Genomic DNA, 13,077 nt, shown 5'->3' on the forward strand with positions numbered 1-13,077 from the left:
TCGAACACACAGCAAGGAGCCAGCCAATTCCCAGACACCTCCAGGGCATCTTGGGTGGACTCATCCAGCTGCTGTTCCTACCTGGGTTTGTCACTTTCATTAGTGTCACAGACACACACACACCCATGGAGGAAGGAGCAGGTGCGGGCAGGAGACATTCCAGGTGCAGCGTGTCCTGGCACAAGGGGAGAAATAGGGAGCAGCGTTAGTGTACTACACTGTCTGGCTCCACCCCGTGCAGGGCAGACACAGGACAGGAGAGGGCTGGGGGCAGGCTCCTTATGACAGTGAGGTAGACAGCTGTAGGGTTAGTCCTCCAAGCAAGAACATGCCTGGGTTTCAAGCTGAAGGGATGCAGGAAGGTAGCCGCTGCTCCTGAGGCTTTTTCCAAAGGATTCCAGGGATAGGAATGCAAAGCCCTCGTCTCCACCTGGGAGAACACAGCCAGCCTGTAGCCAGAGGATGTAGGAACACTGAGGCCCCAGCTTCACCCACACAACCAGAAAGACAGGACTCCACACATACACCCCCATTGGGTAGAAGAGGGGCCATATGGGAATGGGAGTGCCGGCATGGCAGGAAGAGGAAGTGCACAGTAAGGGGAGATGAGGGGAGAAGATGAGGTGGAAAGTGGAGCAGGGAATTCTGGGAACACGTCCTCCCCGAGACTGGTTGGGTCATGAGGGTGCTGGCAACGATGCCAGAGAGGGGCAGAGAATTCCGGGCTCGGACGGTCCCTTTCGGATGCGAAGTGGAGGCTGCCCATGGCTCACGCAGCCAGTCTGTATCGCGCATTGGCCATTGCTGACAATTCACTAACTCGGACCCTGACTGGCTCAGGAGTGGCTGGACGCTGCTGTCTGGCAGCCAGTGAAGAGAACCCAGTGGCTTAGAGCAGTTCCTGGCAGACACCGATCCATGCAAGACAGGTGGACCGTCTCATCAGAGACCAAGGGCTGAACAGGACCTCACCACACCCAGAGGGCATCCCTCTAGGTCAGGCTGGAGGGAGTGGGGCACCCACACCCATGACAACCCTGGAGACGGAAGCCTTTCTAATCAGCACTGCGATCGCTCGAGCACTAAAGAGGAAGAGAATGACCCATTGGCCCAAAGAGCAGCGCAACAGCCCCCTGCAAGTCAGCCCCTTTGCCTGCCCCGAGACCCTGCTCTTGCAGTCAGCTATGCGAGATCTCCTTTAGTTGAAGTGCTAGGGGCCTGTGCTTTGGCACCCAAAGACAAGTGTTCTAGCCCTAGCTCTGGGCAGACTCTTAAGAGAATTGTGACTTTTCTCCCCAGCACCAGGGCCCCGGTAGGATGCCAGGAATCAGGACAACGCCAGTGCCCAAAAGCCAGCCTGCTGGTTCACCCGATCTTCCAGATGGAGACACAGCACGCGGGGCTTGCCTCCAGCCTAATTCACAGAGGCTGCTCGAAAGCCTGCAGAAGCCAGTGGAAAAGCGCCCATTGATTTTAACGGGCTTTGGATCAGGCCTAGCCGAATAGCTCACTGACCCCAGAAAGGCTGACTGAAGGTTGGGGCAGGTGCATCGATCCAAGGATATAGCTGATTAGACAGATCACTTTGTTTTCAAGCTTTTTGGGGCAGGACTCATCCAAGTTCTGTGTTTGTCCAGCACCTAGTACAGCGGATCCTGGCCTGGAGCTCCCGGGTGGGGAATAGACCACAAGGAATGGCGAGGCAGATGAAAGAAAAGCTGGCTTAACACTCCTACAAGCACAGCCACCTCACCCCCATGCGTTACACACCACGCAATCCTGCCACGTCCCCCGCCCATCAGCTCCTGCATTAGAAGCCATGTACTGCCACAGACAAGCTTGAATCCCAGCTCTTCCCCGCAAAACCCCCTCCAATCCCATTCTGTCAATACACGCATCAAGTAGTCACTGGTTCTTTTAAAGGGCTTCCCAGCCGCTCGAGATCACACACTAGAAGGAAGATAAATCCCAGGGGATTAGGAGGAGGGGGCGGGGCATCAGAGTGGAGACGTCGGCCAGGTTTGAGGCTGTTTCGGTGCAGCTTGCGGGCACATTTTAAGGGGCAAGACAAGAGGGGGTCAAATCAATACAAACAAGAGGAGAAATATGCTTTTCAGAGCAGCAAATTCCCTGGCCCTGCCACAGCGGCTGCATGATTCATCAGCTCTCTAGTAATATGCAAATGCCTCAGCTTCCAACAGGCTCTCTTCCTCGCTAGGAACCCATGAAGTTGAGAGCTCACAACAGGAAACAAGAAACGAGCCTTAATTGTGAATTACGCCAAGCCCCCCTCATGAATTACACAGGAGGCGTGATGTGCGGATACAGGTAATGGGCTGGTTTGTATGTTCTGCTCTGGTAGCTTTGAACTGCAGCTCCCCGCCCCCTCCCCCCCCAATTTTAGAGTCAACCTCCTTGCTCCACTTTTTTCCACCTTCCCTCTCAAATCTTCATCTCCCACATGTCTAGAAACTCCAGGGAACTTGTGTTTTCTGGCCACCGGCACACCGCCTGCCCACGCCGCATGCCGAACGGCCCACCGTGCTCAGCCGCACACTTCACGTGCCCGTCATTAGCACCACCGCAGCCTGCCTGGCCAAATCGGTTATTTGAAATTTAATTTATTTTTCACCGTGTCTATTTCATTTCAATTGCCTCATGCAAATAGGATACTTAGCGCTTTTATTTTATCTGTGATTTCAAGGTGCTTTACACGTACAGGGAAACCAAGACACAGAGAGGTGGGTTAAGTTACTTGCCTGAGGTTCCACACACATTTGTACCAGAACTAGGGCTGCCCCTCTGGTCAATTTCGTCTTTATTTCCATCCCTTTCTCATGCATCCCTGCCTGCAACTGGGGTGAAAGTAACTTACATTTCTTGCCAGTACTGTTGCATTACTCCTCCTGGGGGCGAGAGGTGTCAGTACCTATAAGAAATGTAAGTGTGGGGAGGACTGCAAGGACCTGGGGGTGGAGCACAGGTCAGGGGCCAGGTGTGTGTAGGGGGCTACAGGAGTCAGGGCCGGAGTGCGAGGAGCAGCTCAGGGCAGAGTAACAGGATGGTGCTGGAGTGGCAAGGAGGGGTGCAGGAAACAGGGCAAAGGTGTGTAAGAGGAGCGACCCACACTGTGTTTTCCTCTCATTCCCTGACAGCGAGGAGGGCGTATAGCAATCAGTACCGGTAGGAATTCGGGGGATGGGACTTGAGACCCCCTCTTCCCTGCTCTTCTTAAAGGGTGGCCTGGGGATGGGACAGTCCTGGATCATTTTTCTGAAAAAAGCTCCACTTACGTCCACACCGCTATTGTGTTCTTTTGAAAGAAAATCAACAAGATGCAGGGGGGTTTCCAACATTGGTAAACCTCATTCTATGGGGAAGAATGTCTTCTCCAAAAATGCCTTTTCTGAAAGAGCTCGTGCGGATGCAGAAGAGGGAGTTTTTCAAAAGAGGAGGCCTCCAGAAAAAAAAAAAAAAAAAAAATCACAGGTGCCCTGGTGGCCACTCCGTCCATAGTAATCACAGCGAGATAGCGTCCACACTGAATGGACGCTCTTTCGAAAAAGCAGATCACTTTTTCAATGCGGTGTGGCAGTGTGGACGCTCTTTCGGAAGAAGGTTTTTGGAAGATCTCTTCTGGAAAAGCTTCTTTCGAAAGAAACCTTCAGTCTCGACGTCCCCTGAGGTCTTTGGCTCTCAGAACGGACAGCCCACCTACGCCATGGGATTGCGGGGCGCCCAGCGCGGCTCCCGGTAGCCGGGAACGGTGAAGCACATCCAACGGGAGCTGCGAGTGGCCGTACCTCTGGCAGCCCACCGGGGCTAACCCTGGCGAACCACATCTGGCCCAGGGGCTGCTCATTTCCCACCCTGAACTAGCGACCTTGGTCAGCAGCAGGTCTTGTGGCGTTAGGGGACACCCAAATACGTGGTCAGAGTCCCTGCCTCAACGGCTGCATGCGCATAGGATCCAGACCTGCATGTGAGCAGACCCTGGTGAGCACAGCCCCAGCCAATCAGGAGACTTTGTACAGGCTTCTACTTGCACGGGGCTCCTGGCACGCTCGGTGTCTCCGTTTGCCATCTGCTTGCACAGCGCTGGATCTCTAATCTTAGCCCGTGTCCTCTTTTCCCGCCGCCGACTCGCTAGCCTCATCCCTAGCCACCGACTCGCTAGCCTGATCTTGTGCTGCACGGTGACGTCAGGCCACCCAAACGTGCACGGCCCTGGCACTCAACAAGCGCGCAGTGGCTCGGATTCCAGCCAGCCGGGAGGCTCTCTTCCTATCAAGTCAGTGGCTCGAGCCAAGGGGAGCAAGGAGGTTGCCCACTGGAAAGAAAACACAAAAACCCCAGACTGGCCTTCAGGGCGCACTTCATGCTGCTGAGCCTAGGCACACCAGGAAGAGCGGATGCCTTCATTTTAACCAGACCAGGCTTGGTGGCTATAAGGCTGTTCAGTACTGGTCCCTTCTGGCTGATGGAGACTGTCTGCCCTCAAAGGGGAGCAGGTTTGGGGTAGCAGCTAAGCACCTTACCCAGAAGAAGGGTGGTCATGAAGTCAAGGCACTAGCCTGGGAGGCAGTAAAGCCCGATTGTCACCATAGCTTTCAGCAGAACCTATCTGGTTTGACCCCAGAACAGTAACTTGCCCTCTGTGTGCCTCAGTTTCCCCTCTGGAATATGTGGGCTGCTCCCCTTTTCAGAGGGGGGCTGGGAATGTGGGTCATCGGTGAGGTGCTTCAATACTGCAGCAACAACCTCATCGAAGTGTCCATCTCTAATGCACAGCTGAGTCAGGCAGCTAACTCAAGCGTGCTGGGGCTGGGTCATAGCCTGCAAAGAACAGAGGGACATTCGCAGCAGTTACGTAAATGACTGACAAGTAGAACAACTGCCTCTCACTCCGGAGAACCTGAAGGGACCTCCTCACATCTCCTCCATCCCACGGCACCCATCAGCAGAGCCATGGCTGCCACTTACAAAGCACTACAGACTATTAGCATCATCAGAACACTGTAATTAGAATCTCTTCTGCATCCCCATCTCTCATTAATAAAACTTCCTTCAGTCTCAGTGCACCTCACGCCTTCCCTAGCCTGGACTTCGTTACTGGCAAGTCAGAGGGATACAGGATTGAGTAGCTACTTCCGCCATTAGCTTCTTTGGAACCCGGATGGAATAAGCAAGTGTTATTTACTCCTTCCATGACACAAGAGCTAGGGAGTCCCCAAATTAAGTTAAAAGGCAGCAGGTTTAAAAGCAAACAAAAGGAAGTATTTCTTCACGCAACCTACCATCAACCTGTGGAACTCCCTGCCAGAGGGTGTTGCAAAGACCAAGAATATAGCAGGGTTCAAAAAAAAAGAGCTAGATAACTTCATGGCTATTATCCAGGATGGCAGGGATGACATGGGGGAAGAGGGTGGGGTGATGGCAGGAAGGGTCAGGGCTTGGGAGATAGAAACAGACAGCCCCCCTCCCCCCCTCCCCAGGGCCTGCCCCTTGGACCAGATTGTGCAACTGCTCCATCCGGGACCAGGAGTTTGAGACCTCTGGGCTAGACGGACCTTTGGTCTGACCCACTGTGGCTCCCCTATGGAACAGCAGAACCGCACGTGCTATTTTTAAACAATCCCGAAAACACAGCAAACACAAAAGCCCACACGCCCCAAGCCAACCAGCTACCTCCACGGCAGGCACATGCTTGAGCGCACTTAACGGGATTTAAGCGCATGCTTCCGAGCTCTGCTTCACTTCTTTAAGGTGGCTTAGAATCCCATTCTTTGGGTTGGGATGGCCCCAGGGTGCTACTGGCAGCCCTCGGGCAATGCTGTAGCTGGGGCAGAGACCCTTCACTGCTCCGTAGCAAAGAGAGATTTAATAAGCGCTTCTGCAGCAGGTGTTGGGCGCGTGCCCTTCCCAGAGCCCTGTGCTTTGGGGGCCTCTTCTGGAACACGCACAAGGCAGTTCAGACCACGGCAGCGCGCCAGCCCTGCACTGGAATGTGCTCGGTTGCTCATTCCAGCTTCCTCGCCATCCCTCTTCAGCCTCACTGCCCACCCTCCAGGGCCCCCCACTATCCTTGTAACAGGGTTGCACCCACCTTTCACAAGGGCCCCCGCTGGCTGGTCAGGTCTGTGCTCTTGGGTTCTGGCCAGGCCTTTCAGGGGATCTCAGGAGGTTTGTTCAGGGACTCAGTGCACAGACCATGCGTGAGCTCTAAGCTGTCTGGGGTGCGCCTTTCCCTACTACCCATCCCTGGGCTTTGGTCTTCTCAACAGCCCAGGCCTGACATGGGACGGTATCCCCAGGCCTTGCGGACTGGAGAAATAGCCCTTCCCAGGCTCAACCCTACTCCATCTAGATACGTTCATGGAGTCTAGGACCATCAATACTTGTTAGCCAAGATGGGCAAGGAGGGGGTCCCTGGCCTGTTTGTCAGGCTAGAAATGGGTGACAGGAGAGGGATCGTGGTGATCCCTCTGGGGCACCTGGCCTTGGCCACTGTCGGCAGACAGGACACTGGGCTAGATGGACCATGCCGTGGAGTTATGGCTGTTATGTTCTTAATCATAGCAGCCAGCTAACAGCGGGATTCCAGTGGAGGAGAAGCTGGATATGAGTCTCGATGACTCCGGAGGTCTCTTCTGATTCTACGAGCATCTTGCTCCTCTGGTCCCTGCCTACGCTGAGCTATCTATGGCCCTGCTGCTGCTCCGGGACAGCCAGGCCTGCAGTCTTTTTTTTCCCCACCAGCTCCAAGCTGCACCTTGCTACTGCTCTCTTCTGCAGCTCCTTTTAGCTGGCCCTCCTGACCCCCGATTGGCTGCTTTCCCTGCAGCCACTCTAGCCTGCTTGGAGGACCTCTCCAGTGCTCTTTTCCTAGTCCGTCTCATCCCAATCCACTCCCATTGCTTTGCTTGTTGGTTTGTTTTTCTCCCTGCCCCACCCTGTCTGTTTGGCCTGTACGCTGTTTTGGACAGTGGTGGTCTATCATAGCCTCATTGTGCTAGATGCTGTACAAGCCTCCAATTATATTGTAGTCTGATTACATTGCAGCACAGTCTAGAGACCTCAAAAAACAATGCCACTCTCGGGTAGCCAGCTGGAACCTTGCCCTTCATATGCTAGGCTCTGGCTGCCGGTGTCCCAGCGAAAGAAGCCTCCCTCGGCAGCCCCACCTGCTCTGTTTTTAGCTAAGGATTTGTGGTTTTTAAAGGGAGGATTTTCAAGGCATTTCCTTTCAATCTGAGAGGCAAACACTGCAGAGAAGGGAAAACCTCAGGCTAAGACCTTGAGGGAATAGAAGGGCAAAAACCTGTGTGTTTTTATGAGAGATTAGGGCAAACTTAGTTTTGTCTTAAGCCACTAAAGGCTTATTAAAGCCCTCAAGAATAGACTGCGCGCTTCGGAAAAGCCTCCCCGGGCTTAGAGAAGAAAAGTCAATTTAAAAGTTAGAGAGCAGCTTGCTTAGAGAAAGAGGCAGCGTCTTTCCGACTGCAGAGAAAGGCTGCCCAGAGACGGGAGAGCTGGGGCCTTTGCAGGAGGCCAGTTCGTAGCCACGGGAGGCTTCTCCATAGGCCGGAGGTACCCTCAGCTTTGTACGATGGGAGCAGGGGTGTAAGTTTATACCCGTGCAAACCCAAGGGAGGGCACCACTACACTGTGTAAAGGTGCTTCTACAGTACAGCTTATTCCCCTTCCTATACCGGGAACCATCTTTCTACGGATAAAAGCCTCCATCCCGGCATGGAAGTCATTATAGCTACTCTAGCTGCCTAGTTAGGCAGTACAGCTGGCTGATGGAGAGACCAGCCCTTCACCGGGAGGATTGGCAAGATACAGCTGCCCCCTAGTGGAAAGCAGAGTGCATTACGTTTATTATGTGTTCAGTACCAAACATCAGTGCTGGAAGGATAGATATTAACTCACAGACATCTACCCTTCCCCACCTCTAATATCATTAACTCACTGGCACGGGATGCTCCATCCTCCCCCCTGCCCCAGCCAGCCCGAGTTGCACGTGTTCTGGGGCAATTGACGGGGGGAGAGGGGGGGACACTGGGTCATCTTGTGCCACCTGCCCGGAATTTCTTCACTCACCCCCGGGGGGTGTGCCCCCCAGTTTGGGAATCCTGTGTTCTAGATCTTGCTGACCCCAGGAGGGGACCAGCCATACACCTTGATTCAGTAACACCCATATTCATGAAATGTCCAGCACAGGCCAATGCCAGGTTAAACGGCCCACTGATCTATTTCTGTAGCATTAGGTGAAAGTTAATGAAGCTCTTCCCCCTCAGATAGAGACCTCCTTGGATCAAGGACCCTCTCAGCACCATCCGTGCCAATGCAGCCTAGAATCTGAAAGTCAAGCAAGGTTCTCTCTCCCGTATCAGCATCCTACAAATGCTACCCTAACCACAGGTTAGCTCACATTTCTGTTGGCAACACGCAAGCCAGACTGAAATGCAGCTGGATTTACTAGCACTGTATTGGCTCTCCAATGTCAATATTGGGTTTGGGGGGAGAAACATAGCAAAAAGTATGTTCGTCTGAGAGCTTTGTTCTGCTCCCACCACTGTCACATACTCTCCGGGACACTTTGGGCAAGTCACTTAATCTCTGTGCCTCAGTTTCCCAAAATATAAAAGTTAGATAATATCCCTTCCTTTCTATTGAGATTGCAAGCAGTCTAGGGCAGAGACTCCTCCTTACAGTGGCATTGGAAAAAGTTCAGAAAAGGGCAACACAAACGATTGGGGGTATGGAAAGGCTGCCATATGAGAAGACTGGAATGTTTCAGCTAGGAAAAAGATGACTAAGAGAGGATATGATAGGAGGTCTATAAAATCATGACAGGTGTGGAAAGAATGAAGCAAGAAGAGTTATTTACTACTTCCCATAACACAAGAACTAGGGGTCACCAAATGAATAAATAGGCAGCAAGTTTAAAACAAAACAAAAGGAAGTTTTTCTTCACACAACACACAGCCAACCTGTGGAACTCCTTGCCAGATGACGTTGTGAAGTCCAAGACTATAACAGGGTTCAAATGAGAGCTAGATAAAATAATGGAGGAGAGGTCCATCGATGGCTAATAGCCAAGATGGGCAGGAATGGATGACAGGGGAGGGATCAACTTGATGACAGGGGTGGCCCGTGAGCATTGGCAGACTCGGCGGTTGCCTAGGGTGCCACCAGCCCGGGGCGCCCGATGATGGTGTCACGGCCATTGATGGATCCTGCTTGATGATCACCTGGTCTGTTCATTCTCTCTGGGGCACCTGGCATTGGCCACTACCAGAAGACGGGATACTGGGCTAGATGGACTTTTGGTCTGACCGAATAGGACCATTCTGAGGTTCGTACAGCGCCTGGCACAAAGGATCCCCGATCGTGGTTTCAACCCCTGGAGGTGACCGATACAAATACAAACTTTTCCCACTTCTTCCAGCAAGTTGTTCAGTGACTTATTTGAGGCAGAGAATGACTCAGATGGAGGAGACTGACATCATGAGTAAGAAAGTGCCACATTTAGTCATGAGCTCTCGCCCCCCAGCCCAGAACCGAAGCCGGATAAACCCTCCGGGATCCCGGCGAGGGAGCTGTATAATTTTCTGGCTTGAACAATGCCACGGTGCGGGGTGGAAGCTCAGCACTGAAGCTGGATTTCAATCAAAGAGGAGGAAGGAAACCTCACAGGAGTGAGTCAGGGAGCTGGGGCAGGCTGGCTGGCTTGTCAGGAGAATGAGTTTTCTCCCCTACCTGTCTCTTGTCAAGTGGGGGAGGGAGGAAGGGGGCTCGGAGGGAATTGATCTGGTACAGAGAGTGGTTTCTTGCCGTTCCCTTATTGGCTCTGTGAGGGGATCGCATGGAGTCGTGCTCCAAACTGCAAATTAGTCTCCCATCCTCTCCTGCTGCAGGGGGCTGAGCTGCCCCTCTGCTCTCTGCTCCCAGCCCCCTTTCCTCACACAGCCAGGAAGAGCCGCAGGGGTGGGGGACCCAGCTGGCCAAGCCCTCAGGGAACAGGGGCTGCAGGGCAGCTCTCCTGGCACACAGCCTCCGGCTACTCACTCCCTGCCCCCTGAGCTAATACCTGGCCGCACACAGCCCTTAGTTACCCCCTTCCTGACCACCGGGCTACTCCCTAGGGACACAGTCCCTAGTTACCCTCTGACTGCCTCCCCCTGGGCTGCCCCTGCCTGCACCCTGAGCTAGCCTCCTATCTACACACAGCCCCTAGCCCCTCTCCCCTGCTCTCACACAGCCCCTAGCTGGCCATTCCTAGCACCCTGAGCTACCCTCTCCCTTACCCTGGACTGCTTCTGAGCTCCCCCCTTTAAGTTATAGTTTTTGGTTGTGCCTCCCCCGCCACAACCAAGACAGGCTGGGGAGCCTGCTGGGGCGAGTCAGGGTGGAGGGGGCACAGCCCCCTGCCCTAGTGAACCGGCTTGAGCCTCCTGGCCCCTGCTCCCAAAATGGAGGTCATAGGATTGAGCCTCTCCCCCCGCTCAGCCCGGACCCCACAGCTCCCTTTTCCTGCTGGGCTCTGGAGTGTTTATAACATGCTGGGGGGGGGGGGGGGTGTCCCACAGCTCTGACTGGCTGCCATTGCACTCACTCGCATTCAAGCAACATTACCAGGTGGCCTGTGTTCACCCCAGGGAAATACGGTCACTCTCTACGTTGGCATCAGTGCTTGAAGGAGGGGTACGGACGCCCCCCCTCTTGGGAGCAGCGTGGTTCCCTGGCTCTCAGCCACACGCTGAACACACTGTGCCAGACCCCGGCACCACCATCCAAGCGCCGCTGCGCCTACCCCACTGTCCCAGGACACAAACTTTTCCCGGCTCCCCGGGGCACACGAATGGGCAGCAATGGGTGATTTATACTCACCCCTCCTCCGGCCGCCAAGCACAGCTGCCTCGCTCTGGTCTCACCGCAGATACCGCCCCGGTTAGCCCTAGCCAGGGGCAAGTCTCTAGGCTCAAACAAAGCAGCCAGGCCCTCTGCTTGGCTTGTTGGGAGCCACTGGCTCTCAGCTACTCCCTGCCAGCAAAGCCCAGCGGCTCCTGCCAGCCCAGCCGGCCTCACTGAAAGGTTGTTAGGTGTGACAATCAGCAGTGAGCAGGAGCAGCTGTGTAAATGGCCTGACAAGCTCTTGGGGGGTTGCTGTGGCTGAGAGAGGCAGGTTAGGCTGGAGGAAGCAGAAACGGGGCGTTAGAAGAAGGGTCCCTGCACTAAAGAAACCCTCCTGGGTTGTTGCTGTTCTCACCCATCGCTGCCCCCCATCCAGGGACATGATCCAATGGACGGGGCTGGGATGGAACTGAGAGCGAGGCTCTGCCGCTCTGCTGCCTGGGTGACCCCCTGCCTCGGTTTCCCCTTGGTCAAATGGGGACATCACCCCAACTGTGAGATGAGACGTGCCAAACGCTGCCCCTCCCCCCCACACACTTTCCTTGGCAGGCTTGGGTCTGATCCAGCCGGGTGCTAAGCTGCCCCCAGGGTTCCAGTGGGGCTTGAACGCCCTTTGACTCAGCTGAGCCTGGAGGAATACAGCCTGGATTTCCAGAGGAGCCTACAGCTGCGGGGGGCCCCGATTCCATTGAGAATCGAGAGGAGAGCGGAGCCACCCTGGGCCTCATTTAAAGGCACTCGCCGTCATTGCGGATCAGCACCAGCTCCTGAAACCAACAGGAGCAACCTCCCCCCCGCCCCCGCCCCCGCCCCCAGAGTCGTGGTGCTGCCTGGCTTCTCTCCTAGCCTGGGGCTAGCGTTCAGCTCAGCAGGGCATGCCGAAGCTCACCTTTTACCCTGCCCCACCAGGACCCTCTAACCCCCCCAGCTGCTTTCTGTCTTCATTGTGTGCAAACACACAGCCTGCCTTTCCACCAGCCACGACTCTTCCTCCTTCCTTCTGACCTCACCCCCCCACCTGGAGCCCGGCTCCCCAGTGCGCCCCTTGGTCTGAAGCCCCAATCCCCGGCACATCCCTCCACCCCCACCCAGGCTGGAGCCCTGATCCCTGCTGCTCCTCCTCCCTCCCACCCACCAATGCCACCGGGAGCCCCAAGCCCTGGCAAACGTCAGAGGCTCCTTTAGCAAGGGGACTACACTGCGCAAGCTGGCTAGGGGCTTTCCAGGGCAGTGTGTGGGGCTAGCAACCACCATCAGCTACTTCCGTGGGCTAGAAGGGAAGGCCACTGTCTGCAAGGTGGCCAGAAACTAAAACCTGGCTGGCAGGAAAACCCATCCTCAAACTGCCCAGCTAGAGCCAAAGGCCAGCTGAGCTTTTACAAGACTAGGTCTGCACTGTGACACCGGCCTCCACGTCTCAGAGCCTGGGATCTGAAAGCCCCCCCTCCCGCTCGAGGCCCATACGCCGGAGTCAGCTGGGGCAGTCGTCTCTTACACCACCGCCATCGCGAAAGGAGCCTGCACTTGAATGGCCGGGGGCTCAGCCGTTTGGGAAGGCCGGTTTCCTTGAAGGTATCTCACGTTGGGCTCCCCCAAAATGGAGGCAGCCAAAATCGGGAGCCCCTTGTGCAAAGCACGGCCCCGTTCGCTAGGCCGTCTGAAAACAAGACCACGGAGAAAGGAAAGCGACCCAGGAAAAGCCACGCCGGCGGGAGGCGGAGATGGAAATAGACACGTCTGACTGGCAAAAAGAACACTAGACATGTGGGGGAAGAGTTTTAATCTTCCAAATTGGCAAAAGATTTGAGCTACACGGAGAACAATCATTAGCTTCCTTCATGCCTGAAGGAGCTGACAAACTTTGCATAAACAATCTTCCTTCCCTCTGATCTGCAGAAGCTCCTGGCATGCAGCAGGCAGCTCCCACAGCTGATCCCCAGCGCACACCCGGCCTCCTGAGCTGTTAACGCCCTTGCCAGCTGGATGGCACATTTCACCCAGGAGCTCACCAAAGTCCATTCCCCCGTGAGAGCTGCAGGGAGTTTGACCACACAGGCAAGGCCGGCTCCAGGCACCAGCAAACCAAGCAGGTGCTTGGGGCGGCACATTGCCAGGAGCGGCGTTCCGGCCCGCAGGAGGAGCAGGGCGGCGAGA

At 55.0% G+C, this 13,077-nt stretch overlaps 1 protein-coding gene across 1 annotated transcript in view; it reads right to left on the bottom strand.

Moving 5' to 3' along the window:
• The window catches only part of LOC142824448 (opioid-binding protein/cell adhesion molecule homolog), a 999,900-nt gene extending 988,852 nt beyond the window's left edge, over window positions 1-11,048 (bottom strand). Inside the window, exon 1 of the mRNA XM_075916420.1 lies at window positions 10,900-11,048. The gene's annotated coding sequence lies outside the window, so the exon portion shown is untranslated. The remainder of the gene's footprint in view (window positions 1-10,899) is intronic.
• Between the last annotated feature and the right edge of the window lie 2,029 nt (window positions 11,049-13,077).

This window comes from Pelodiscus sinensis, unplaced genomic scaffold (assembly GCF_049634645.1).
Source record: "Pelodiscus sinensis isolate JC-2024 unplaced genomic scaffold, ASM4963464v1 ctg35, whole genome shotgun sequence".
Classification (NCBI taxonomy): Eukaryota; Metazoa; Chordata; order Testudines; family Trionychidae; genus Pelodiscus; species Pelodiscus sinensis.